We start from the raw sequence: 26916 nt of genomic DNA on the forward strand, positions 1-26916 counted from the left end.
GGTAACTTTAAGGGACTCCTCTTTTTTTTGAAAGCACCAATCACAATGGTGGTTAAATACACACCAGATCTGTGCTTTCAGACAGTTCAGATGTAATTTTACCAGCCCTTTGAGAATTAATTTTGTGCCTTTCCATCTATTCCATGTGTAATCTATACATTCTCACTATGAAAATATTAGTTGGTGGGGTTTTTTTGGTTTTTTTGTGTTTTTTTTTTTTTTCTGGTTCACGTCTTGCTAAATATTTTATGCCAGTAGCTTGCACTGAAAACAAAAAACTGCAACACTGAGGAAAAAATAAGAAAAAGCTACTCCTGCTCTCTCTGTTCCAATGTGGAGAATAAAGGAGGAGACTTAATCAAATGGATACATCCTTTGGTGTACGTAACAGCCTGGCACTGGTATGAGTTCTCTTCTGAGCTTTGTAAATGAAAGTCAGGAGTTCAGTGGAGTATTGTAAACTGCATCAGCTGGGGATTTATAAAGGGAATATATGGCCAAAGGATTCTCCTTCAGGGCTTCAGCTGCTCAGGAAATGGGCAGCCTCATGGAATACAGATAGAGGCATAGAAATATTCAGAAACTCCCAAGTTTTGTTAAAATGGAAAAGGAAAATACTTCAAGGGTAAGTTGAACTGTGTTTTTTTTACTGGATATTTCAGGAAGAATGGAATATAATAACAAAATAAGCTCTTATAATGATGACTATTAGAAAAGTGCGGATCAAATGGTTAAGCTGTTCTGCCATTGTTTACAGATCTCTGGCCTTCTTTTTTATTATCTGAATAATGCCTCTGCAATCCTGTAACCCAGGAATAAATCCCTGCCCATGGTAAGAAAGCTGAGGAAATCTCATTGTTTTGAACATTTTTTAATTAGTTTGGATGAAGGGGGGAAAAGCCAATTCAGGCAAAACAAGAATAGTTCTCAGCAGAACTTGTTCTGTGTTTCCTTTCACCTGACTTAAACCAGAAGCAGATTTTGAAAATAAGCTTATATTAATTTCAGAATCTTCTAAAGTATGGGGTGTTTTGGGACTCAGATGGTTTGAAAAGGACATGAGATGAGTCTGAAAAGTTATATGAAGGGATATTTTAGTATGTGGTTCGTTCCTCCTACCTCAGGCATCGGGATGTGGACTACCAAGGTTAGAATGACCCTGTTTTCCTCTTCCCGTCTTGTTTTTGCTTTGTTTTTAAGCAATTCTTTAGTTTTAAGTACCTGTTCTACTTAAATCTACCTTAAATCTACTTTTCTTTTAGCAGTCACAGTCCAATTTATTTTGTATTCAGTTACCTGAAGGCCTCACTTGTGCCCATAAATAAAATAAATTAAAACAGAATCTGAGTTTTAAGTCTGCTTCCTGGCAGTTATTCACTACATTGAATGCAATGTAATTAATTACTCAGTTTCTTAAGAGACTTGTAATGCTGGATATCTTGATACATCTGGACTGGAAAAGCAATATTTGAATTTCTGTTCTTATTGCTGGATTTCTCCCCATTAAAAAAAAAAACACAGACCCATGCTACAATTATTTATACTATTTAGCCACGGCTAGGGGGTGATTGCAGATCTATGGATTCACAGATAGCAATCCTTTCATCACCCAGTTGTGTGTTTCACGAGCACAGGATTTGGAGATTGTGATAGTTGCCATGGCAGCCACATGTGTGCCAGGAAGATTGTTGGGAAAGGGTGATTTATGTTCACAACAAACTGAATTTAAAAAAAAAAAAAAAGAAAGTGATCAGAAGTGAATGGTACATTTTAAGCTGAAATAAATTTTTTTGGATGTTTTTTCTTTTTGCTGTGAGGCCAAAGTTGTGATGCTCCATGCCAAAAAAAAAAAAAAAAAAAAAAAGCTGATGTGGAGATGTAATGGCTTGGGCATGGGTCTGAGGTGGAGCTTTAGCACCCCTGCTGTTTCCTGCTCCCAGGCTCCAGAACATCCTCACAGAGTGCCAACGCCACTGTCACTCCTGGTAAAACTTACTTGGAGGACGGATAAATGAAGACTGCTAATAGCTCTCCTCTAAAATTCACAAAATATCCTTTTTATTGGTGTGGCCCCTGGCCCAGCAGCTACAAATTACACTTCTGATTTCCTTCTTGTCTCCACGGCTGAACCCGAGTGGTTTGGGAAGAGTCAGGGTTCATTTCCTGGAGAAGAATGGGCAGAGCCAGCACTTCATCCTCAGCTTTGCCCTCCCTGGGGCTGAGAGGATGCAGCTGGAAATGCTCCCAGCTGTGGCATTCCCTGCTGGAAGGAGGAGGCTGGGATGGGCCAGCCTGGGATGTGCCAGCAGGGAGAGATGAAACCCAAATCCAGGGTCAGGGACTGCCCCGGGCAGGGGCACAGCCAGAGGGAGCAGGAAGCCTCTTCCCTGCTTTAAAAAAAGAAAACCTTTCCTCTTGAAGTTTGCATTCATTCTTCCTTCCAATTAAGGGAGGTGACCACTTAATTCCAACTAATTAGGGAATTTTTTAGATCCATTCTCCACTGTACATGCCAGATCCGTGCCTTACCTTTGCCGTGAACTCTCACAGATTAATCGTTCTTATTGCATAGTTTAATTACTTTGGTTCAATGCTTATTTTCTTTTGACTTCTAATTGACTTTATGAGCGCTTTTATTTGTATTGTGTGACTCTTTAAAGTGAAACTGGTAATATTGGGGATTTTTCAGTAAAAATTCCAAAACACCTACAGAAAACTTTGCTATTATGTGGCTAAATTTGTTTTCTTAGAGATTATAATATGGAGGACTTAAAAAAAATTATATGTAGGCCAAAGGCTTTTGTACTCAAAATTTTCCAATTTCCCTGAGTTGCTGCTTCTCAGTTCTAGTTAGTTGTTTTCCCTTTGTTTTCATGCTATTTGACCATGTTCTGTTTTCTGATCATCTGGGAAGACTTTGATTTTGAAAAGAGGCTTCTACCTGTGAGGACTGAGATAAAAAGCCTCAAAACATGAATCCTGAAGATCCAAAAACCATGAAGGCAGAGGTGAACGCAGCTCTATAAAATGTTCCCTAAGTGTGACATCATGCTTGATCTTTGGATTTCACTTTCTGCAAGTCCTCTGTTTGCTCAGGGTTTTAAGCCATGCCAATTCTCATGTGCCATTGCTTATCTTTGGTGCCAAAGATGGGCAAATGTGGTGTAAAAATGCACTTCCCAGCAAAACAAAGAGAGTGGGGCAGATGTGAACCTCTCCTGCCATCTGAGAAATGAGGGAATACCCAAAGTTTTTCCTCTCCTTCTCTTCATTGTGTTTTGTCATCCATCAAAAGAGGCAAGGTTGGTGCTGTATTTCACTTTTAAACTGGTTGCACCAACAGCTGGAGTAAGTTCTGTGCAGTTCCCTGTGTCTGCCAGCCAGGCCAGGAAACCTGACCTCCTGTAAGAACACTTCAAATAATCATCTCCATACTTGACTGTACAGGAACATAAAATGCTGGTTTAATTATTCTTGCTGTGAGTTGATTGTCTTTTACATAGGATTTTGTTTTCCATCTGAATTCCTACATGTTTTCCAGTGGAATGGTGAAATATTTAAGCCTCTGGCCGTAGCTAAAATATCCCCTATACACTTAGCAAAGCAGTTTATTGTCCCTATGGCATTATAATGCTGCAAAGTGTATTTTCTCTCTTAACAAATATATCATTAATCCATCAATAATACAAGATTACTGTATATCCTTTTCTAATTTTAACTTGCTATCTTTAGTAGTGAAGTAGAAAGCTTGGTTGGGGTTGTTTTTTTTTTTCCCTTTTATTCAATTTCTTCTCTGCCTACAACCATTTTCTCATTCAGTTTAACACTTACTCAATTTACGCAGTGTCCATCTCCTACCCTGCAGAGCAAGAATCTTCTACTTAATAAGAAATACTTATTGGCACATAGCTTTGATTCATAAAGAGAATGTTTCCTTGAGAGACTAATTGGTTTGGGATTTTCTTTTTTTCTGCTTACCAAAGGAGCTTATCAAGTTCTTTTACAGAATCCTTAATATTGTTGTTTTTCTTCCTTGAATGTGAATAAGTGCTACAGTCTGGAGGAAAACTGACTCCTAACTTATCTCTCTTTCTTGAAATCAAAAAATGCCTTTCACAAAATGGGAGTTATAACTCTGTTTTCAGGGGAAAAAAAAAATTCTATATTGTTGAGTCCTGTAAACAAGATGATCCCTGTGACTGCAAACTGTGTTGGTTCAAAGGCAGCTGGGTCCCCTTGGCCCTTTAGAGAACAAGTCAGCCTGGAACAACATCTAATAATTCAATAGAGTTATAGGTCAAATTTGTTGGGCTTACAGCGAGAAAATATTTTAAAGGCTGATGTGCTGATGGTCTGTCAATATTAGGAGTGGAGTGGGAATCAGGTAGACAAATCTAGTGGGTATTTGTCTAATTAGCAGTGACCTGTATTAAAGCAGAGCTGCCTGAATTAAATTAGTTATTGCTCATCTGGTACTAACTTTCTTTATATCTGAGAATCTGGCAAATCTCATCTAGAATGCTAATTCTATCCTTCTGTCTTTTCCTCTGAGGTATCTTTTTCATTTAATAATGAGTTCCTTCATTGTTTTTAAATTTAGAACAGAGCCCCTTTTTGGGAAGGGGGGTAATTTTTTTTTTTAATTTGTTTACTGAAATATGTAAATAGTTCTTTTGAGGGAAAGCAGTAGGAGAGGTGAGGTCTTCAGGTGGTATCAGATCTGTTGCCTTCAAACATAAAAATAAAATACTGAGTGGCAAGGTAGCATCTGAAAACTTCTCTGTCCCAGAAGATTTTAAAAACTAATCTGCAGCATTTAACATCTTGCTGTTTTAAGCCTAAGCCTCTTTTGGGGGGAGATTTATGCTGCTACTGGCCATCCTTCTCCCTCTTGGGGTTAATAACTTCCCTTTGTTCTCATAAATCTGAGTTTGCCTTGAGTTGCTGACCACCCAAAGCTGGAGCAGCTTTAGGCTCAGCTTTGCAGAGAGTTGAGGAAGTGAGGAGAGGCTGCTGTTCCTGTGAACTCTGCCAAGATGACTTGATAAACCGGCAAGGAAATTAATATACAAGGGTAGAAGGGATTACAGATAGAGATAGAAGGATTAGGCTCTGCACTAGCAGCGAGACTTGCTGTAAAACTGTTGCTTCAGGCTTTTGTTTATTATTTGGAGAAATTCTATTTAAATGCAGATTAGATTTTCTACCTAGAAGTACAACTTACTCTTTGTTTAGAAACTCCACAAAGAAGAATGAACACAGGGCTCTTGTTTTCATTTCTTGGTGAACTTTGACAGTCACGTTGCTTATCCTGTTATCTGGATTAGATATGCAAGCTCTGGATACAGGAATTGGAGCAGTTTGTTTAGAGACCCGGGTTTAATTAATCAGTGTAAGATTACCAAATTGCCTTGGGATGAAAAACTGCGCCAGAGAAGTTGTAATTGGCCACTGACTAAACAGAAGGGCCCAGCGCTGCACTGGGTGTTTGGGAGGGGAAAAAGGCGAAGAAGAAGAAGCAAGAAATGAATTAGACAAGTAGATTTTGTGACCTGTATACAGCTTTTTTTATTTTTTTTTTTATTCTGGAATCAATTTCCTTGGGAAGTGACATTTTGTCTTCCTTAGAAGTAAAAACAGTGCTTTAGCAGAGCTGATGGGTTTACAAAAAGTAGCCTGAAAAGTCTTACCTTTAAACGGACTCCTAAATACTCAAAAAATATCTTTTTCCATATTGCAATAGATTTTTTAAAATTTTCCATAAAAATCTCAGTTAATTGTAGCTAAGGAAACATCCCAATCACCCTCCATGGGTTTATTTTTATTCCTTTATCCATTCTTCTTACATCTTGTCAGCACATCTCCAGCAATCCTCACAGATCTTCTCAAAATTATGATAAATTGATAATTAACACAACTAAGACAACTTTTTGTTAATCATCTCATTTTTTCTGTGCAAAAAGACCCTCCACATATCATACTAAAAACACTGATTTCAAGGGATATTTTCATTTCACCTATTTCTTCCACCCCAGCATAATTTGTGACTTATCCACCAAGTTTCAGGACAGAAAATCCACACAGTGATTGGCATGAAATGTCACTGGGATTCATGTACAGAAGCAGAAATGAAATATGTTTCAGGATTTGAGATTTTGACCCAATTTTAGAAAAGCATGGGTAGTTTGGATTGTTATTAATATCTATCTATCTATCTATCTATCTATCTATCTATCTATCTATCTATCTATCTATCCATATATATATATATATATATAAAGATGACTTTTTCTTTTTTGTCTAATATGTCAGATGGCAGCCAGATTTGGCTGACTGGAAATCAAGAGTGCCCTCTGAGCAGATTTATTTCACCAGCCATAGAACTTGTGCAGTAATTTTATATTGGTCATTTAGCATGGAAATAACAAGCCAATGTAATGCATTTAATGTGGTCATGGTGAACCATTTGGCAAGGTAAAATTTTAGTATATCAGGTTCATAAAAGCTTGTGTTTTGAGAATATAATGAACATTTCTCCATGTATTATCCAGTTTTGTTATGACGTGGAGAAAATATGAAGATAAAGTCTTTGATTTAAAGATGTTGATGAAGCTTGTTGCCTCATGGCATTTTAGGTGCCCTGTGGCTTTTTTGCTCCTTTCTTTATTTCTTTTTGATGGACAATCTAAAGCAGTAACTAAAATAATAATAATTAAAAAAAATCTTCAGAAGGTAAAGAACCCTGGACCAATAATTTACAAGAAGTAACAAATTCTTGAGAGCTCACACACTCCATTCAAAGTATCACAGCTATTTAAAAATCTGAATTGATAAATTTTTTTTCTGTGCTGCCCCTTCACAGGGAGCCCAGTTGTTTTTCCTCCAGTTGTTTTACCCATTTTTGGTAATATGATAAGCTGTGCACAAAATAAGTCAGAAAAAAGTGTATCTGTGATGAACATGATATGTCGGGTGAGTGACAGAATTTGCCATATATGTCAGAGGAGAAAGTACTGAATCCCAGAGTCAGCAGTACAGGAATGTCACATTCTGGAATCGTACAGAGCCACTGGATGGACTGAAAGGTAATTATTAGAACAGCCTCTTTTCCTTTAATGCATCATTTCACAGTCGCTTGTTCTCTTAAACTATATCAGATACTTATGAGGTTTTTTGAGAGTTTCTTGTAACACCCTATTAATTGACTGGAATACAGCAATTACCAGTTTTGATTTGACTATGTGCTTGAATCTGTGTGCTCTGGCCAATATTTTTTTTAATACTTATTTTCTATACCTATTTTAATTTTTTGGCAGTTCTTAGTTACCATTTCATGCAGGCCGGCAAAAGTTACGAGCTCAAACTTTAGTTGTGTTTAGTTGTGAACATTTTTTAACAGGTTTTTTTTTTGTTTGTTTGTTTGTTTTTTGTTGTGGTTTTTTTTTGGTTTTTTTTTTTTTTTTTTTTTTTTTTTTGTGAATTGGAGAGAGAAGCCTTCATTCCGGCTGCTTACTGTGAGCCTGTGGAACTTCTGAAGCAATTGTGTCTAAAAAATCTTTGGACAAATGGCCTTTCTAGTGGGTACTTAGAGTCCAAATTAGAAAATGCAGTTTGCTGAACTTCCTCTGAGGTGGCCAGCACCTTGTTACTTGTGAAGATGGAACTTTGCAATTAAAAGCCTGGCGTTAAAATCTGATGGACCAGAACTCCTTGGGAGTGCATCTTGCTTTCCCCACTTCCCTTTTCTCTTTCATGAAAGGATAGATATTAATATCTGCTTTTTTTCCCCTCTTCTTTTCTCTGGAATGAGAGAAATATGACCATTCACTTCAGAGCTCTTATTTTTCAAGTTGTCACAAGTCCAGGGGCCAAGTGCCAAGCTCTTTTGTTGGGAGTTGGATACCCCTTCTTCTCCTCCTGCTTTGGAGCTGTCCTCAAGCCCATTTACACACTCTGCTACATAATTATATTGATCTAATCTCTGCTTTCATGAAATGCCAAGCTCTAACCCATTTTTTCTGTGCTCCTTAGTTCCCCTGAAGAGTCTTTCTTGTGAAAAGGGGTGTGAGCTCATCCAGGGGGATTTGATGGCTGTGGCTTCAGTGATCACACAGCTCACCAGCCCAGCTGCAGAGTCACTGCCCTGAGCTCCCTGCTGCTGAGGAGCCCAGGGAATTCTGAGCTTTCTGCCATCTCCATGATAACCATTTGTAAAGTCACTTTCCCACAGGTGATGATGGTGTTGGAACTAGAAAGGGAGAGCAGAGTTGCTGCTCTCAAAAGTGTTTCCTGCATTCTTCTGCGTGTGTCCCGTTCCCTTCTCTTCATTGTCAGTCTCTGCACTTGGCTCATTCCCCAAGGACAGGAGGGTTTGGCATGGAAACTGCAGCCTGTCTGCAGAGCTTAGGGAGAAAAGGGTACCGTGTTGGAAGTTTGTGCATGAATGGGACAGGACTACTAAATACACTTCTCAAATCTTTATTACAAATCAACCTCAGAACAAAGTTTACGATGTTCCTCGAGTCTTTATTGCAGCATCAGCCTCATAACAGGGTTTGAGACAATTGAAAGATGGCAACAGCTCTTGTCTGCCAGCAGCAGCCAAAGATCTCTCTGTCACAGGGCATTTTAAAAGTTTTCCAGCCAATAGCATGTTGCTAAAGCTCACAGACAATTGTTCTAGCCAGTCACTTAAAACACACACACACCTGCTTCAAACAATGCTTGCTTGGATGCTTTCTGTTTATAATACATAATACTCCATTATTAAACTTAAAACCTTCTACTATATTGCTAAGCAGATTTTTCTGCAGCCTTAAGGTCTATCCTGGCCAAACCTAAGTCTCAGACTATTGTTTCATGTCCTTGCTTGCTGTACTGTTGTAACTTTTCCTACTTTCAGGCTTGACAGCTGCAGCTAATTCCAAGGTTTTCTGCTCCTTCTGTTTCTGGGGCCTGCTTTCACAGCTTTCTGAAAGCCACCTTACCTTTAATATTCCCCACAGGTACAACCCATGGCAGAAACAGACAGGGAAAAAAGGCTGCAAAACAAGTCACTCATCAGCCAGGGGTAACAGCAGCACAGTTCTGAGAAACACTCATGTAGTTGTGCATTTCTCACTGCAAAGGGGCCAATCTATTTTAACTTACATAAAAATAATGAGATTTTACAGTGGGAACAGTTGTAACTATAGTCCAGTCCATTTAAAAAATGGACTAAAATTTGATTCCGAGAAGCACTTTGAGGAATTTCTAGAATTGGTTTACCATGTCAAATTTTATGAAATCATTACATTTTATTACATTACAGTTAGTGCTAATTTTTAAGATATATCTTCTGGAAAGTTTTGGCACTGTAAGAAATCATCAAAGCTCATAAAATTCTTAGATTTTTAGTGGTTTATTAAAATAATGAGCTCTTCATCACTGTAAGACTATTCAAAGTACATTCATGGGTTTTTTTGATGTTCTGTTTGGTTAGATTTAGTAAGGACAATGAAAGACAGCTCTTCAACATTCCTGTATTTTTGTTGTACATTTTGAAATGGGCAGCACAGCTCTTTGGTGGTGGGGGAAAACTGAGTTTTTGCTATCATGTTTCATCATTTGGGTTTCTTGGAGTTTCTTTGAGTGCCAAGGACATCATCCCCTTCTCCAACAGGGAAGCTTTGAAAACTACATCTAATATAGTATCCAGTGCTCAAGAGTATAACAATCTGGTTTAAGTTATCTCATGTTGGGCACCCAGAAATAATGAAATAATGGAGGCTGCATAATTTTACTCAATTTTTTTAAATCCTCAGTTTCCCAGATGCAAATGGCCTCAATAAAGCAAATAATTCAGGTGGGATATTATTCATGTTCATGAAGCTTTTGATTGTGTTGTGAAAACAACAGAGTACATGAGGAAATGAATAAATCTGCATTCAACACAAGGCTTTGAAAATATTAATTAAAAAGGTGTATGGCCACATGCTGATTAGAGTAGATAAATATTGAATAACTACTTACTCTCTGAATTGGGCCCAAGGGTCCAATGAGAAAAATAGTATATGATAATTTAATTAAAGTTTGCATCAAAATACATTTACACAAGGGTCCTGAATTAATATTGCAGAGTTTGCACTTTCTAACTCTCCATTGCTTCCCTGGGAAATACTGGATCCCTTTTGGTACAGAGGTTCTTCATTGGGACATCCGGTACTGATCAGACCTTTGGTACATTCACCTCATTGAAGGTCTTAGTTCCAAGGCATTCATAGAATAAATAAGCATTTGAATCTGGGGGGGAAAACAAACAAACAAACAAACAAACAAACAAACAAACCACAAAAACAACAAAAAAACCCCACCACCAAAACCAACAAAAAAACCAACAACAAAAAACCCCCACCCACCCAGATATCGATAGCAGCACATTTAGAAGCACAATTCAGGTGGGTTCTGGAATATGATAGAAAGAGGGTAAAGGGAGGTGGGATGTTCTGAAGGAATCATCCAGATAAATCTACATATTTACAAACACTTGGGTACTGATATTCATTGCTATATCAGTATATAAGATCCTCTGTAAAATATCTAGGCTGAGCCGAGCGAGTTTTTTTATTTCCTGGACAGGTCTGGGCTACTCACTGGTTTTTTCCCCCTCTTTTTCCCTGGGGAAATTTGGTAACTCAAGTCCTGACACTGCATATTTACTCAGTGTAACAAGAGCAGGAGCAGGGAAAGGGCTCTGGTGTGTACAGAATTAGGAGACAAGTACATGAAGGGATGGATAAATGGAGTCACAGTCTGACAGAAAAGGGGCCATGTCCAGTCCACAGCAGCCACTGCTGTGGAGGAAGGAGAATTCTCCCCGTGCTGAAGCTGGGGACAAAACAATAACTTGCCGAAATAATAATAGTTAGAATATTGACTATGATGCCATGATCAGTTGTGTCATTTCAAGTGTTTCTGGGCTTTACAATAAATCTCCAAACCCCTGTTACAATCACAGTGGTGCCACATTCATGACAGTATCTTTGTGCTTTCCATTTCCACTGGATAATGGACTTATAACTACAAAATGGATTTGATTTTTTTCTATTGTAACAGCACCTGAAACACGTCATAAATGCTGTTATATCCAGTTGCTTTTGTAATTCAGATAATATACAGATAGGTAGCAAGCGTGGTGTAACAGAGCAGTAGATCACCCCAAACCTGCTGTTATCACGGGGATGGTGACAAAAAATAGCAAATTAAATAAATTAGTGTTGCGCTGTGCAGCACTACAGCAGGGCCATGTGCTGCATGGATGTACTGATAGGCAGTCTGTGGCCCCAGAGCTCTGAATTCTGAATTTCTGCAGAGCTCTGAATGTCCCTGGCACTCCCTGTGCCCCTCTGTCCCCAGCTCTGGGTATGGAAACGAGGACCAGCAGAGCCCTAATGATTATTTCTGCCTCAGGGTAGAAGGTAAGAAAAAGGACCTGTGAGTGTGAAAAAGAAAAATACTCAGTGTCAGGAACCTCCCTATTTGGGGAGATGGAGTCGGGGATTTATTATTTGTTTGTTTTGCCCCCCAAGACTTTCATGTCCTTTTCTGCAGGAGTTCTGCAGTCATTCCAGTTTCATCTTCCAGCATTCCAACAGCCCAGTCTGTGGGAGGCTTTTTCCCAGCCATGATCAATTATTCTCTGTCAGAATCCAAATCTGCCTTTTCAAGTCTGATCATTTGTGATGAATTTATTCTGTTAACATGGGCCTGAATAGAAGCAATAGAGGATAATAAATTAACTTTGAGCATATTAATGACATCTCTAGACTATGGGTGAATTAAGGAACAAATAGATGAAATAGGTTCAATAACAGGCTGGTGAACACTTAGTCAGCAATTGACTGGTAGCTTTTCATTTAGGTCCTTTTATATCCTATGGTTAATTAAAAAACATAGAAAGATTTAAAGCAGCCCTTTGGAACACAGACTGAGTCAAAACTTCTCCTGCCATCCACAGGAACTGTAGGAAAGTTGGTTGTGAAATGCAGTTTGATGAAGCTCAAGGAACATCACCTTCAGAAATTCAGGTTTGAACCCTCTCAAAAAGAAATCTGTGCCAAAAGTGTTGACAGCTTTCTATATGGCATCTGCCAGAGCAGCACTTAACCCAGACTTAAAATATCCTTTCTGTAGGACTTAAGAAAAAATAAACATAAATTATGGGATTTTGTGGGTTTATGAACTAGAGATTAGGTTAGTTCAAGAATTTTCACACCCAGCAAGAACTGCTGGGATTTATTTGGTTACCTCCAGTGTGTGTCTGCCCTGACCAGGATTTCAAAACAAATTTGAAACTTGGACTTTCAAAAGAGCTGGATGCTGAAGTTTAGTGACTTTGTGAGAACTGATTTTCTTAAATCTAAACCTAAGAGAGCCCCTGTCCCATGCAGTAGAGAAATGGCTGATTGAGGCTTATATTCTAAAGGAGGTGATAAGTTCCCTGACAAGTCTGATTGCTAGTTTTTAACCTTGTTAAATAATATATCTTAGGCTTTTATTAGCCTAGGCATATTCATGCCAAAGCTTATCAAACAGGAGTGAACGTTAAATTTTTTTGAAAAGACAGCTATGGTTCAATGTATAAAAATATAAATATAAGGAGGTCTGAGTCAAAACTTGACACCTACTCTCTGAAATTTGAAGGTCAATAAATTTATATCTCTCCTCAGAATCCTTACACAGACACACAGACAGTGTGTGGTTATAAGAAGATGTTTATATAATTGAGCTTATAAAAGCAGAATTTAAAGATCAACCAGTGTGTTTATTTCCATTTAAAAATATTTCCAAGTAATGAAGTTTAATTTCACGAACAATTGGATACCTCATGAAGTTTAACTTAATACCCCCACAGTTTTCTATTCGTTATGCTCTGCGTAATTAATTGTTGTAGTAGTAGTAGTAGTAGTAGTAGTAATAATAATAATAATAATAATAACAACAACAATAACCACTACCCTGTTTTCAAGAATCATAGTCCTCATGGCTGCAGGTCACAGAACCACTCCTGACAGCTGTTGCAATGGGCTGACAAGATGCTGTCAGCAGCTGCTCACTTCCATTCCTTTGGCTGATCTTACTGACACTAAAATCTTCCAGAACAATCACAGCTATCACTGTTTCCTAACAATGTCCTTTTAAAATTATCCATGCTAGGAGAAAATGTTCTGTAAAGGATTGTGTCAAGTGTTGATCTGGCCTAAATTATTCCCATCATTTGTCAGTTGTCTAGGGGCTGATAAAATCATATGAACCACATAAGTTTAGTAATGCTGCTAGCTAAAATTCCACTGTTTTTATATTTTTAATTGAAATTTACTCTGGAGAACATATATATATATATATAAATATATAAATAAAAATATATAAATATATAAATAAATATATAAATAAATATATAAATAAATAAATATTTTTTAATATATATCCTGTCAGCAAAACTCCTTGATGCCGAAAAAACTTCTTAATAGTTGGAGAAGGCTCATGTGAGTAAGATGAGGAACTTCCAATCAAACAGAAAAATTTCAGTGGAGAAGCTGGTACACAAGGGACTGTTAAAGAGCTGGCAGCTGTGACAGCATTCCCTCAGTAGGAGCTGCCCAAATTTCTGAAGGTGCCAGCAATGCCTATAATGGCCCAATTAGGAAGTTGGAGCCATCTCAGTCAGTGATTTTGAGCTCTCAGGTAAATGATGGGAACTGTAGTTTTCAGGAATCTTTTTTTTGTTGTTGTTCAAATGTCTGCTGAGAATGAGGCTCTGAGCTGATGTGCAAAGATTGCTCCAAATCACTTGGAGCCACGCTCCAATGCCTGACTGGAGCACAATGAAGTTTGGATTATGCTGTTTTAAATTATCACCCATCTGAAGTCATTTTCTTTATAAAACAAGATTAAAATGACTGTAATTCAAAACATTTTACCTCCAATTGATGTGAAAATTGTAGTGTTCATATTATTTCCATTTTTCAATTTGACAAAACATTTCACTCCACATACGAGCCTTTCTTTGTTGTCACTATCTTAACAGTGAAAATATGAATTTTACTCTGTGCACTTTACTCTTTCCTGATGTGTCTTATTTCTTAACACTACTTATTTAAGTTTTTGAAAGCATGTCTTTCTTTTGTTGTAATACCTGGGGAAAATATAAGCAGATTTAGGAAGTTTTCTTTCCTCCTTTCTAACCCACACAATAACAGTTTATAGCTCCGTATTGTTAAGTTTGTTCTCGGTTCTTCCTACATGTCTGATGGTTAGATAAGTGCTGATGAATAAGCAAACCAAGGAAAAAATTTAAGTTCTAGGTTGATGGAGTTGAAACTCAGATAATTTACCTGAAACATCCTTTCATTTGTTTTCATATTGATGCCACAGGCGAAATTTCTCTGCAAGAATTTTCCTCAAAGTTTCATGGCTCTTAATATAATCATATAGGGAAAGAATTGTCTTTCTTCAGAAGTTTATTTCATAGACAGGGAGTATTATCAGTAATACTTTTTAAAAATCCAGTAAATTCTGAGTAACTTACTTGAGCTGCCTATGAAAAAGGGCACTTGTGTCATCTAAGACAGAGTTGTCCTTCCAGAGTTCTTGAGGAAGCAAAGAACAGAACAGTGCTGAAAACCACTGGAAAATTAAGTGACTTGCAGAAGTCCTTGTTTAAAATATTGCCAGTGAGATTTACAACTGCAAAGTTCCTGGCCTAAAAATACAATTGCATTTATTTTTAAGTCACACTGTGCTCCACCACAAGTGCAACAGAATGCCAAACCTTATCACTTAAAGTAATAGCGAGGCACATGTCAGCTATCAGACCCTCAAACTCTGAGAAAGAGCTGTTTTTGTGTGCTCAATCTGCAAAGGATAATTCATTCCTTACTAGGGGGTATGATTTCAAGAGCTGAAAGCTCTAACTAGTGCAGATGTGCAGGGTAGATTTAAAGTGATTATGGAAATGTCACCGCAGGACAATGCATTATTAGTAGGCCCTCATATGTTGTATGCTGTCCCCTTATGTTTGCTGATAATTAACAAGCAGATTGGGATGTCATGGTGAGAATGAGTGCAAAATGTCCCTTTTATCATTTGCAATAAATATGAAATAGTGGTCTTGCTGTATCCTTCAGTGATTGTTCTATTTACATTGGTGACAAATGACATCTTTCTCCTTGTAACGTGCCTGCAGGGTTAAATGACTTTATTATTATTAATGAGTCATTGCTCCAGCTGCCCAGAAATACAGGGAGTAGGAAACATAAGAGATTTAGACCTAAGTAATTACAAATGTAATTATTACCTTTCAAATTTCATTTTTACAGCAATCACAGGGCTGTTAATCAAACATGGCCCTTTCCATGTGTTCACACTTTTCGGAGCCTTTGTCAAAGGGATGAGCAGCTTCGTGGGCCCGCTGAGGGTAGCCGGCGGCAGATTGACAAAGTGGTCTTGACAGAAAACTGCTGTGAAAAATTGGGTGGAAGCCGTTGCGTAGTCATCAAGGAGGCTATGGTTGAGAGGGTTTTCCAAGAGGAAAGCTGCGGCCATATGGAGGAGAGAGTCCTCTCAGGGAGGACAAGGCAAGCGGGAGGGGAATCCCAGTGTCCTGCGGACAGGTGGAACGCTGAAGTTTTACTCTTCCAGCCTGCCCTTCCTCAAGGTTGTTGGTTGTCATGAAATGGTCTTAAAAAAACACAATGGAGTCACGCGCTGCACTGTCCTGGTTTAGGGGAAATTTGGGAGAAAATCCCCAAAAAAGGGTCCCTCTGGGAAGCAAATCCAAACGGGCCCACCCCCAACTGGTCCAGGAAAAAAACCTCCCCAGAGAAAAGTGGAAAAAACGATTTATTTAACAAACAAAGTGCCCACAAGCATAACGAATGAATAATATGAAACAATGGAACCTCTCGTTGTTCTGAAGTGAGATGACAAATTCAGACAGTCCCTGCTGTGGGTAGCTCAGCTCTGCGGGCCCAGGCCCCGCCGGGCCGCGGGTCAGCTCCCGGTGCTCCTCTGGGCTTTTCAGTCCAGAGCGGCTTTAAACAGTCCTGAGGCAAAGGAAAAACAGTCCAGGGAACTCCTCTGCCTCAGGCAGCTAAAACTAACTAAAAGCACAGGAGATCTCTGTCCCACAGTCCGTAGGCGCTGCAGACAACACTGTCCAAGAGAAACAATGTGCAGGAGTCAGGCCCTGTGTGAAACAAATTCCACACTGCTTCCTTCTCCCTCCTCTCTCTCTGAACTAGTCTTAAAGGTAGAGAACTTAACATACAGCATAAAGAGGACAGTTGGGGATATAACATCAAAGAGCCACCCCAGGACCCTGCTTTAGGGGAATTACAAACCATGGCCTCTTACCCTGAAATATTTATCCTAACTACTCATAATTATGTATTCTTAAGTTTTGAGGTGGAGCGTAACTTTTATTCTCCTGCAGTGGTTGCTAGGGTGTTGTAGGGAATTCAGAAAAGGGGAATAGCTGTGATTATTGTTAGACCGTGTTGCAGATGGCATGAAATATAAGCAGTGCTCTTTCCTAGCATCATAACCTGAATTGATATTTATGGTGAAATGTAAAATCTGAGGGACAGCTTTGGAGAAATGGGAACATTTCCATTCAATAATGCCATTTCTTCATAATATTAAGGATCCTCATATTTTAAAGAAATAAGTGAAAATGAATTGAATAGAGAAAATGGGAACTACCAGTTACCACACTATGCCCCCAAATGTAATGTGAATCAACACTGGCACAAAGCATTTGAATTTTGAAATGACATTTTTGATGGGAAGATTGTTTTGTCAATCCACAGCAAGCTTTATTTATATATTCAGCTGGAAAGAATTATTATTGTTGATGGTCCAATCAAATGTAATAGCTATCATCACTCAAAAAAGCATAGTGTGTTACATAAATAACTGCATAGGTAATTATTGTAAAAAATGTTTCAAAATATTCAAAAATAAACAGGGTATTAACAGTAAAAAAGGTTAATATTCTAATGAAGAAATATAGTTTCTTTGGGTTTCTTTCCTTGAAATACAACTGGAGTCACACAAAAGGTACAGAATATTTTAGACTGTTTTAGGTTTGTTTTGGTTGCTGCTCTAGTGGTCTTTGACTTCAAGTTTGTTTGTGTATATCTGATGAAAACACAATTCAGAACAACTTTTATCGTCTACCTTTTAAGTTATCTCAGGAGATATATGTTCACTAGCTCACTGAGCATTTGGGGATTTTATGACTCCCTTTTGAAAATTAATATTTCATTAAAGTGTCTGAACCACGACCAATTGCGCACAGTTGTTCAATTACTTAATTTAAAAGTTTTTTTTTTGTTGTTTGGTTTTTTTTTTTTGCTTTCCATCAAACTTTTGTTTATTTGTTACTGCAAAACCAATACTAAGGAAGACAGAGCACCATTTGGCATGGAGATACACCAAGAGACTGCATGAATAGAGGGTGTAAACACAGACATTTGAGGGGCTTTTTTCCCACACCGACCCTTGAAGGAACTGCTGTGTGTGAACAGGACTGAGCAGGAACTTCTTCTCATCCTCATCCTCCTCACTCAGCCCTGACCTCTGCTGAGGGGGCTCACCCAATCTGCTCCTTGTCACAAGTGTTGGAATCTGGTAGGAGAGTGGGATAGAGGAATATTGATATGTTCATGTAGCCCCCTTATCAATAAGTTAGTGCTTCTGACCCTGTTCTACCCAGAAATTCTCTTCCCTTTGTACCTTCCTGACACTCATCCTATCTCCAAGCCCAGATCTTTGCTCTGATGTATCAGAGTTTTAGATGGATGTATCTGATTTTTTGATTACACAGCCTAAACTTAGGAAATGCATTTTCTTGTTTCCACAGCAAAGTGAGTTTATGTAGATTGCATAGTGATTCTTAGTTCTCTTTATGAATCCTCACTCTTTTGAGATATTTAGTGATTTTTAGTAAAATCAGTAAGCTGCCGTTCCTTCAGGGACACACGTAATTTTACTTGAAACTGAAATCTGAAAAACTAGGTATAGTGTTATATTCTGCATAAATGGTTCCTCTGAAAAGTGACAGCTGAAGCCCTTTTTTATCCAGCATAGTTTTGTAGGATGTTGTGTTTATCACAAGAATTTTACATCAGTAGTAGAGCTTAATATGTATCACTTATAATGCACAGTCTTTGCAGGTATGGGGGAAAAAATGCTAATTTCACTCTTTACTATGTTTCCAGGTCGAAGGTTATTGCTGGAGGATAAACCATTTCTCACTATGTAGTTTCACCTTGTTTAATTGATTTGAATTTGAATTTATATTCCATGTTAAATAATGAACCATGTATTAATAATTAAGAAGGTTCAGTACAAATGGGAAGCAGTTAATTAAATATTAAATAAAGCACATTGTATTAGCCACTATTGTAATCAATATACTAGATTTTAGGTTATCCATTTTAGGTGGTCATTATGCTTTACTAGTTATAGTTAAAACTCTTATTGAAAACTCAATATACAATTTTAATCCAAGAAACATGTGGCCTTTGCAAATTACCTTTTTTTTCCCATAAATATCAGCGAAACATGAACATAAAAGATGAATTCAATTGGACTGGTAGAGCAGTAAGGGTCAGCGCCATGTACTGTCCTACAATCTGTCACACCCATGTTCATTTGGCTCAAAAAATGAGTTTGCAGGAGGTTTGGGGACTTGGGTTTGGGGGTTTTTGGGGGGGTTTTTTTGGTTTGGGTTTTTTTCTGTATGTTTGTTTGGGTTTTTGTTTTGTTTTTGTTTCTTTTTTTCTCATGTGAATTCTCTTTCTGTGGAAAACAGTAATTATTGAAGCTGAACTTTTTACAGGAGCTTTGCCTTTCGACCATATCTTGGTTATGATTAATACAAGATTGAGGCTCTAGTCAGAATAACAATGAGGTAACCAAATGAAAGATTAATGTGCTTTATTTGTAGGGCTGTTGCTTGTGAGGGGAAGATTCACTTCACAAGTGTAGTTAATGAGACAGGAATTACTAGAGGCTGACTCTCTTGCCCTGACACTTCCTCCATTTCCTCTTGCCCTCACCAACTTTCCTTTGCTGTCTTTAATAATGTTTGCTTGACTTGTTGAATCCAGGTGCAAAATCCTCACACCTCATCCTGTCATTTGGATTTCATGAGAAGTATTTTTTTAAGATTAAATTCAAATTAAAACCACGGCTGTTAGGATATAAACTATGTTCACTGGAATGGAAGCAGAGCTGATTCTTGCAAGCTACCCAGCACAATCTGGCAAGCCTAGGTAGCACAGGAAGATGTGATTTCCCTCATGCCTGTTGATTCCTCAGTCAGAACATGTGGAGGATCAATCTTCCCTAATTTCTCACAAGCAAAGCAAGCTCTGTACGCACAGCTGAAAATTGAGGGTCGTGTGTCCTATTTGTTCTTTGAATAAAAAGGTTCCAAGGCTAGAATTTAAGTAACTCTTTTAGGTTTTTAATTTATTGAGATGTATACAGGAAATAAAAAATTCATAGGGAATTCCTCCCAAAGGCATTTTATTATTAAACCAAAAAGCTAGAGTATATTATAGCAGTGCTTATTTAGGGTTCCTGCATTCAAGCTTCTTCCCCCTGACTTTATTAAAAGTAACCCAGTTTACACTAACTACTATTCCTCCCTCCCTTTTTTATTGTTAATGTCATTTCTGTTCTCCTCAAATGGTGGAGACCTCTAAATGATGTTACTCAAGTGGCCATGTTTGGTCACCAGGGTAATTCCGGACGATAATTTCCCCACATTATGCTTGAATTCCTGCTTAGATTTAGCACCACATTTAGTAAATACACATGGGCAAAGAGTGGTGGGGGGGGGGGGCAGCTCCATTCCTCAGGAGCTGCTGGCTGAGATGAGGAGTTGGGGTTGTCATCTCCATCACTCTGGTGGGCTCCTGCTGAGCAGAGAGCGCTGGAGGTGCGCTGGGAGCTGCTCAGTACGAAACGCTCCAGTAAACGAGAGGCACTTCTGGATGCTGACAGAACAGCATTGGCACTGCCAGCCATGTATTCATGTATGTGCTGTGTTGTGAAAATATGAAAAATAGCTCGGCAATGGCATAATTATGGGCAATTTGCTTAATTGCTTGCTAATTGTTGCTTGCTTTATTATGAAACAAGAGTGCTCTAAATGTAACGCTGGATGGTTTGCATCCAAAATGTGTCAAATTCAAAACTGGCTTTTCATTAAGACTTCAGCTACATGGCTTTAAAATTCAAGCACTCTATATTCTGTGGTTTAAGGTTTCCTTTTCTTTTTCTTTTTTGTTTTATTTTCCCCTTTTCTTTTTCTTTTTAATTTTCTTTGCACAGTTTTTATGCCCCTAAACCTGCATTGGTATTGTGCAGCCTGGTGGTTTCTGAACTTCTAATGAATCTGAGTGCTTTGGTAATGAATGCATTTACAAATGTCTTTTGATCATTGCTACACTTGTGTATAAAGGTGGATCTTTTAAGGCTTCTCCAAGAGCTCATGTTCTTGATTGTCCAACCCTTAGTGAAGCACATCTTTCCCTTCAACACATGCATTTGGATTTTTTCTCTTAAGGGATATGTACAATTCTGAAAGTCTGGCCTTTTGGAAAAGCCACTCTTCTTTTTCAACAAATATACCCAGGTATGAGCAGAAGGTTAGACCAAAAGTCCTTTCCAGCCTAATCCCTGTGATTCTGTGGTGCAAGTGATGACTTTCATGGCAGAGTGAGGAAAGAACCAGTCCTCTTGACATTCATTTAGTAGTACATGTCTCTTTCAAGGCTGGAGGGAAAGGGTAGAAAATAAAGTGAGCTGTCTGTACACCAAGTATGTGTTTTGATGGTCTTTCAGGTCTTTTCCAACCAAAATGATTCCATAATTCTAACTTCTCAACATTCTGAGACTGTGGGTAACATACTCGTACCAACAGTCTGTCTCCCTTTGTGAATTTTCCATGAGAAACAGTCTTAAAACTGGAACATAATAGTAAGCCAGAAATGCCAAAGAGTTGCGCCGGAGTTTTGTAGACTGAGAAGGAGAGTAGCACTGTCAAGCTCTTCAGTTTTCATCTCTAAAAAGCAAAGAGGATAATCAGCATTTTTATTTACTACCTCTAAAATCCCACGCAGACTTTTTAACCATAGGAAGTCTCTGGTCAAAACAAACAAGGGAAAAAAAAGGTATTTTTTGTAGGTGTTTTGATTGAAGGATAGATATCTGGCAAGGCTGGAATTCCAGATTTTCTGGAGTGAAGGTAAATATTCTTACTTGAAAACTGTTTTGACCTATAAATGATGAGACTGCGGAACAATGAAGAAAGTCTTTTAACTGTTGTGCTTTTAGTTATACTTGACAGTTCTGATCTAAACATTTCTTAAGAGCTGACAGACACTTTCTTTAAAAATGTTCTTAGTTCTGCAGACAATTAAAAAGAAAAAAAAAACATTCCTAAAACAACCTGGAGTTCAAATCAAAATGGTAAACTCACAGGTGCACGAGTGTGATCTATTATATGAATTAAAAATTCTCTTTTGTATAATTTTCATGTCATGTTTGAAGAGTCTCCATGTAGTTTGGAAAATAATATCTAAAATTGAGGGTTTGTAACTGATTGAAGTAAGAAACTAGCTAGACTGCTAAGAGTTCAATGGAATGTAATCTTTATTCATAATATGTGAGGAATATGCAAACTCCTATTTCCATTTATAAACCTGTCATGTCTTATGTGAGAAGATGGTACCAGACACTGAATTTCACTTGCAAGAGCCATCATTTCTTCTGAAAACATTCAGAGACAGCCGGAACTTTCTCTTCCTTGATGGGTGGAGGCAGGTGTCAGAGGTGTTTCCTTCCCCTGATTACTTATCAGACTGTGCAGAATAATCACCTGCACTACTACTTTGGAATGAGAGAGAAAGGCTCAGAAAATTTGATTGTCACCCACATTTGGAACTACTTGCAAGGAAACAAAATAGAAAGGAGCTTAAAGAGTAGCAGCCAGAAGGTGCCGTGGTCAATTTGCAGAGCTTCTGATCAATGACCACTTGACCACTGAATTTCACATCTCCCACAGGTGTGGCTGGAATGATATGTAAGGAAAATAGAGACAGAGTTTTGTGATAGTTTTGGGTATCCAGAATTCTGACAGAGTTTGACAAAAAGAAGATCTATTTCATGGCCTGAAGGAGCAGGCAAATAAAAGATAATGCTCGGTGAATATTCATGCAGAAATCTTTCTACAGTTTGTTCTAGTTTGAGTTATTTTCCAAGAGTCGTTGGTTTGTGGGTGGGGAAAGTTGTTTTTTTGTTTGACATTGAAAAGTGTTTTTTCAAAGTTAAGGAAAACTGTATATTTTACATGGTATTAACCATAAGCCCTGATGAAAAGCACACTCTGATAACAATATTGAAACAAGACTGAAAGAAAGATTATGACTTCTACAAAAGATGTTTCTTCTAAACAATCCTGCATTGGCAACCTTTTTTATTAAAAAAAAGACCCAAACAACTTAACACCAAAATAATTTGCATTCATATCTTAGGATTGTGTCCAGAATAGTTATAAAGCTTTGGGGGTTTCATTCTTGTTTTTTTTTTCTTTTGCTTTTTGTTGTTGTTCTTTGGGGGGTGTGTTTTTTGGGTTTTTTGGGGGGTCCTATTTATTTATTTTTAATAAAACGAAAACTCAGATTAAAATATCTATTTGTTAACAGAATAAACAAGACTGTAATTTTAACAATACTCTTGTTCTTAACATGGTAACATTGTTCCAAGTCTCCAGGTAGTCTGGCATCACGTGACACAAAATTACTGTCCTGATCTTTGAAATGGTGTGGAGACTGTTTTATAGGCAACCTTTTTTCTTCCACAGTTGCCTTGGCCAATGTTAAATGTTAAATTTTTATTGTCAAATGCTTCCTTTTGCTGTTTTAGCTCTGTGTACTCTCTTAGTGTAGTTTGAGAGAAATGGTACAGTACAAGTGTTGTAACCTCTTGCTGTGAGGACCTCAAAACAAATAAGCAATATTTCCAAATAAATAATTGTGTGTATTTCACATTTTACCTGAATTAATAGCATTTTAAGGGTTTTTTTTTAATTAATGCAAAAAAGATCAGTTTCTCTACAAAATGGGAATAATTCCACACTCTGTCAAGGTTGTACCTGATTTCAGTGAATTGCTTTCATCAGAATAGAAGCAAACCTGGATAATTAAAGAGCTTAAAAGACTTGAATATACTTAAAGTTATGTCTGTAATAGCAGATAGTAGGACACAGAAAGATTAGACTAATCTACCACTAGAAACTTTTCTTTTTTTGCAGTACCTCTTGCCTCCACTGAATTATTTCCATATTTATGTCTCCTACTGCCCATCAAAACTGGATTAGTATTTCAACAGCAAGGTGCCAAAGCTTTGTCAGGATTAAACTGAAAAATACTCAGGCAAAATGACTGAGGACATGTTGAAATGCCAGTAATACACCAAAATAACATTTATAAACAATCATTCCTCTAACTGACATGTAGAGAGTCCTGAAGGAGAAATAATCAAGAACAGAGCATTCATGATATAACGAGCAACCAGCTGTCTTCTTAAACATGGTAGATTTAAAAAAAAAAAAATCCTGTTTTGGAGAGCAACATTATGTATTTCAATGCCTGAAGGAAAAACTTAATTCCTTTGTATTGATATGTAGCATGGAAATAAGTGTTTGTGCTCTGCAGCTTTACACAGGTTTCAACATGCAAAATATTTGTTAAAACAGAAATGCAGCATCTGTCTAAACATAAAGCTCAGAGGGTGGGAGGCTCCTACTCAGCACTCTCATTGCTATAAGTAATTTTAGTGGCATTCCTTCTCCAGTGCTTATCAGCCAGAATCCGATTTTAAATGCAATTTTCATTAAGACAGGCATTAAAAATATGTTTGTATCTTTCATTGGGAAGTTTTATGAAGAAAACACAAGGAAATATCCAATCAGATATTCTTCTGCACTTCTCATGTATTTAACCCTGTGAACAGGAAGAGAATATAAAATCAACACTTGCAATATTAAAACTATTTTGAGGAACCATTTGTAGAAATTTAAATTTCATTCATTTTTAATTTACCTACCATGGCAAAGCTACAATTTAAATGAAATAGATCAAAAATATTTATGTATTACAAATGAACACTTTTAGATTTCATAGTTTACTTTGTCTTTGAACAAATTAAAATTCCTATAATCCTTTTTCAAGGGCACAAACCTCACATCTACTGAAGAAATCTGGTTTGATTACTAGCAAACTACAGAGATTACATCTTCTTTTGCTAGTCCTCTTTGATTTTTCAAGGTGTTGAGTACTGAATGCGTGGAGAAATCAATTCTCTTTAAAATAGCTGTTATGCTCTTTCATTCTTGTAGCTTGAGTGCATCTTTGAGGCCAGTGGACCATCTTTGGCTAGTGCCCAATTTAGGTTTTTTTGCCTTAAGCAAAGGAAAACAAGAAAAAATCCAGTTTTAAGAGAATATTAAAGAAACCAAAAGTCTTTTTTTTCCCAAGTATTTCTGTGCAAATATCTAGAGTAATGGAATTAAATTATTATAAAATTTTTAGCTTTGTTACAGAAATGACGCCTGCAAGAGGTGAAAATATTATTTTAGGGAAGTGACTGGACCAGAGGACATGGTCAGCTTCTGGCAGAGGGGGTTTAGATTGGACATTAGGAAAAAAATTCTTCACTGAAGGGGTCATCAAGCATTGGAAGAGGCTGCCCAGGGAGGTGGTGGAATTCACCATCCCTGGGAGGGTTTGAAAGGCGTGTGGATGTGGCACTTTGAGGGTTTTTTAGGGGTGAACAGGGTGGTGTTGGGTTACTGGTTTAACTCACTGAGCTTAGAAGTGTTTTCCCACCTGAGCAGTTGTACGATTCTGGGAAATCGAGTGTATAAGGGTTTATTAGAAATCCTTAATGATGGTGTGAACTGTGACAACACTGCGGGCCCCAACATCTGAACCTTCACTGAACCTCTACCCTTGGGGGCCTTTTCTTCCCAAACTGTGGCCATCAGTGTAGGAAATTGAGTGTGTTAGGGCTTATTATAAAGCTTTAATGATGGTGTGAACTGTGACAACACTGCGGGCCCCAACATCTGAACCTTCACTGAACCTCTACCCTTGGAAGCCTTTTCTTCCCAAACCATGGCCATCAGTGTAGGGCGGGGGTTGCTTTGCTGACCTTGATTCCCTCTGTCTGTCTCTCCTCACAGCCCTGACACTGTCCTGTGTTCTTTCCATCCTCCTAGCTATCGAAGTGAACCTGCAGAAAGCCCTGGCCGAAGCCTCCGAGAACTGCACGCAGGAGTGCCTCATCCTCGGCCACTCCGACAACTGCTGGATGCCACCGGCGCTGACGCAGTTCCAGCAGCCCAACACCTCCCTGCCGTCGTTTGGCTTCCAGCAAGGCTGGGCCCGAGGAGCCAGACCTGAGGGCCGTCACACCCTGGGGAGACCCCTGCCAAAGGATGACAGTGACAAGGGCCAGGGAGGGCCCAGGCCCCAGCTCTACAACACCTGTGAAAGACATTGCGCCGCCGAGGACCCCGTCAAGGTCATCCCTCTGGCAAACTTCGCCGCGTCCCACCAGGCGCCGGGGGCTGGGAGCAGCACCACGTTTGTGCACGAGCACCAGCTGTGAATGCATATCTGGCAAATCTCTAATTTCAGGCTTTAAGCGTGACTGTGGAAAGTCACGGCCTAGCGCCACTCCTCGGGCGCATACAAGCTCGTTAGGCTTGTGAATAGAACACTACATCTGAAACAGAAAATCTGAGTCCTTAGGACCTGGTGGAAAGGTGTTTACCATAGTTCTTGGTATAAACCAGAAAATGGGGATAAGAACTCACAACACAAAAACACTCAGAAGAAAATAAAAATCTGGTTCTTTTTCTCACAGTGCAAATATCTGCCAGCAGTTCCTCCTTCCTTTGGAGGCAATTCCTTAGTACAGTTTGGGGGATATTGTAGTCTAAAAATAGCTTACTCAAATTTGTTGTTGTTGTTGTTTATAGCATATTTATAGCATATTCATAGATTTCATCTTCCATTTGCTTAGCATTAGAGATCAAGTGAGCAATTTCTCTCATTTGATTACTTGACATAATAGAATTAATAAGATCCTAAACTCTAGTTCTTCAGAAGGACGGTATATCTTTCCACCTAAATTTATCTTTTATATAATTAAGGGGAATGTATGTGACAACTGATTTTTATTTTAATTTTTATTGGCTCAATGTACAGGTATTTATTTTCTGAAAAAATGCAATAGATGAAATAAAAACTCTCGACTAGGCTTTTCTGTGTGAAATAATCAATGTGACAATGAGAGGATATCCAAGATCAAAATGGAAAACAAATAAGAAACAACTTTACTTTTTCATTTTCCAAGTTTTTGCTTTCTATAATAATTCAAGGAAGAATATTATAATTATTATATTTTTAGCCATAAGTCTATTTCTCTCTTTTTCTTTTCTTTATTTTATTTTTCGTCTTGCAGAGCTTGCTTTGGCTACTGTTCCTGTTAGTGGAAAATTACATGGGCACCGCTGAAAACAGTAGGAAGTGGGGTAGTTTTTTTGGCTGATGTGATGTTGTGGCTGCAAGCTACCAGTGTTTGAAAGAATATTTAATAGTGATGTGTACGGCTTCTTTTACAGCTATATTCACCTATTGTAAGTATCCAGTAAAAGTTTAACTATAATATTGGTTACTTCATCACAAACCTGTTAGACTAAGAAGTACTTGTCATTGTGGGTTAGTTGTTAGAGAATGACTGATAGTGCTCAGCAAAGAAAGAAGGATCTAGGTAGTGGAAGTTGGATAAATA

General features: G+C 38.1%; 1 long non-coding RNA gene across 1 annotated transcript; it reads left to right on the forward strand.

The window, feature by feature from the left end:
• Window positions 1-353: 353 nt before the first annotated feature.
• Window positions 354-26566, forward strand: LOC136303504 (uncharacterized). Its single transcript, XR_010724234.1, has 2 exons — window positions 354-625; window positions 25337-26566. It is a non-coding gene; the product is annotated as an uncharacterized lncRNA (long non-coding RNA).
• Window positions 26567-26916: the final 350 nt, after the last annotated feature.

The sequence above is a fragment of the Chamaea fasciata genome, unplaced genomic scaffold, assembly GCF_029207755.1.
Source record: "Chamaea fasciata isolate MVZ Bird 193981 ecotype frontalis unplaced genomic scaffold, bChaFas1.0.hap1 SCAF_35, whole genome shotgun sequence".
In the NCBI taxonomy this organism is placed as follows: Eukaryota; Metazoa; Chordata; class Aves; order Passeriformes; family Sylviidae; genus Chamaea; species Chamaea fasciata.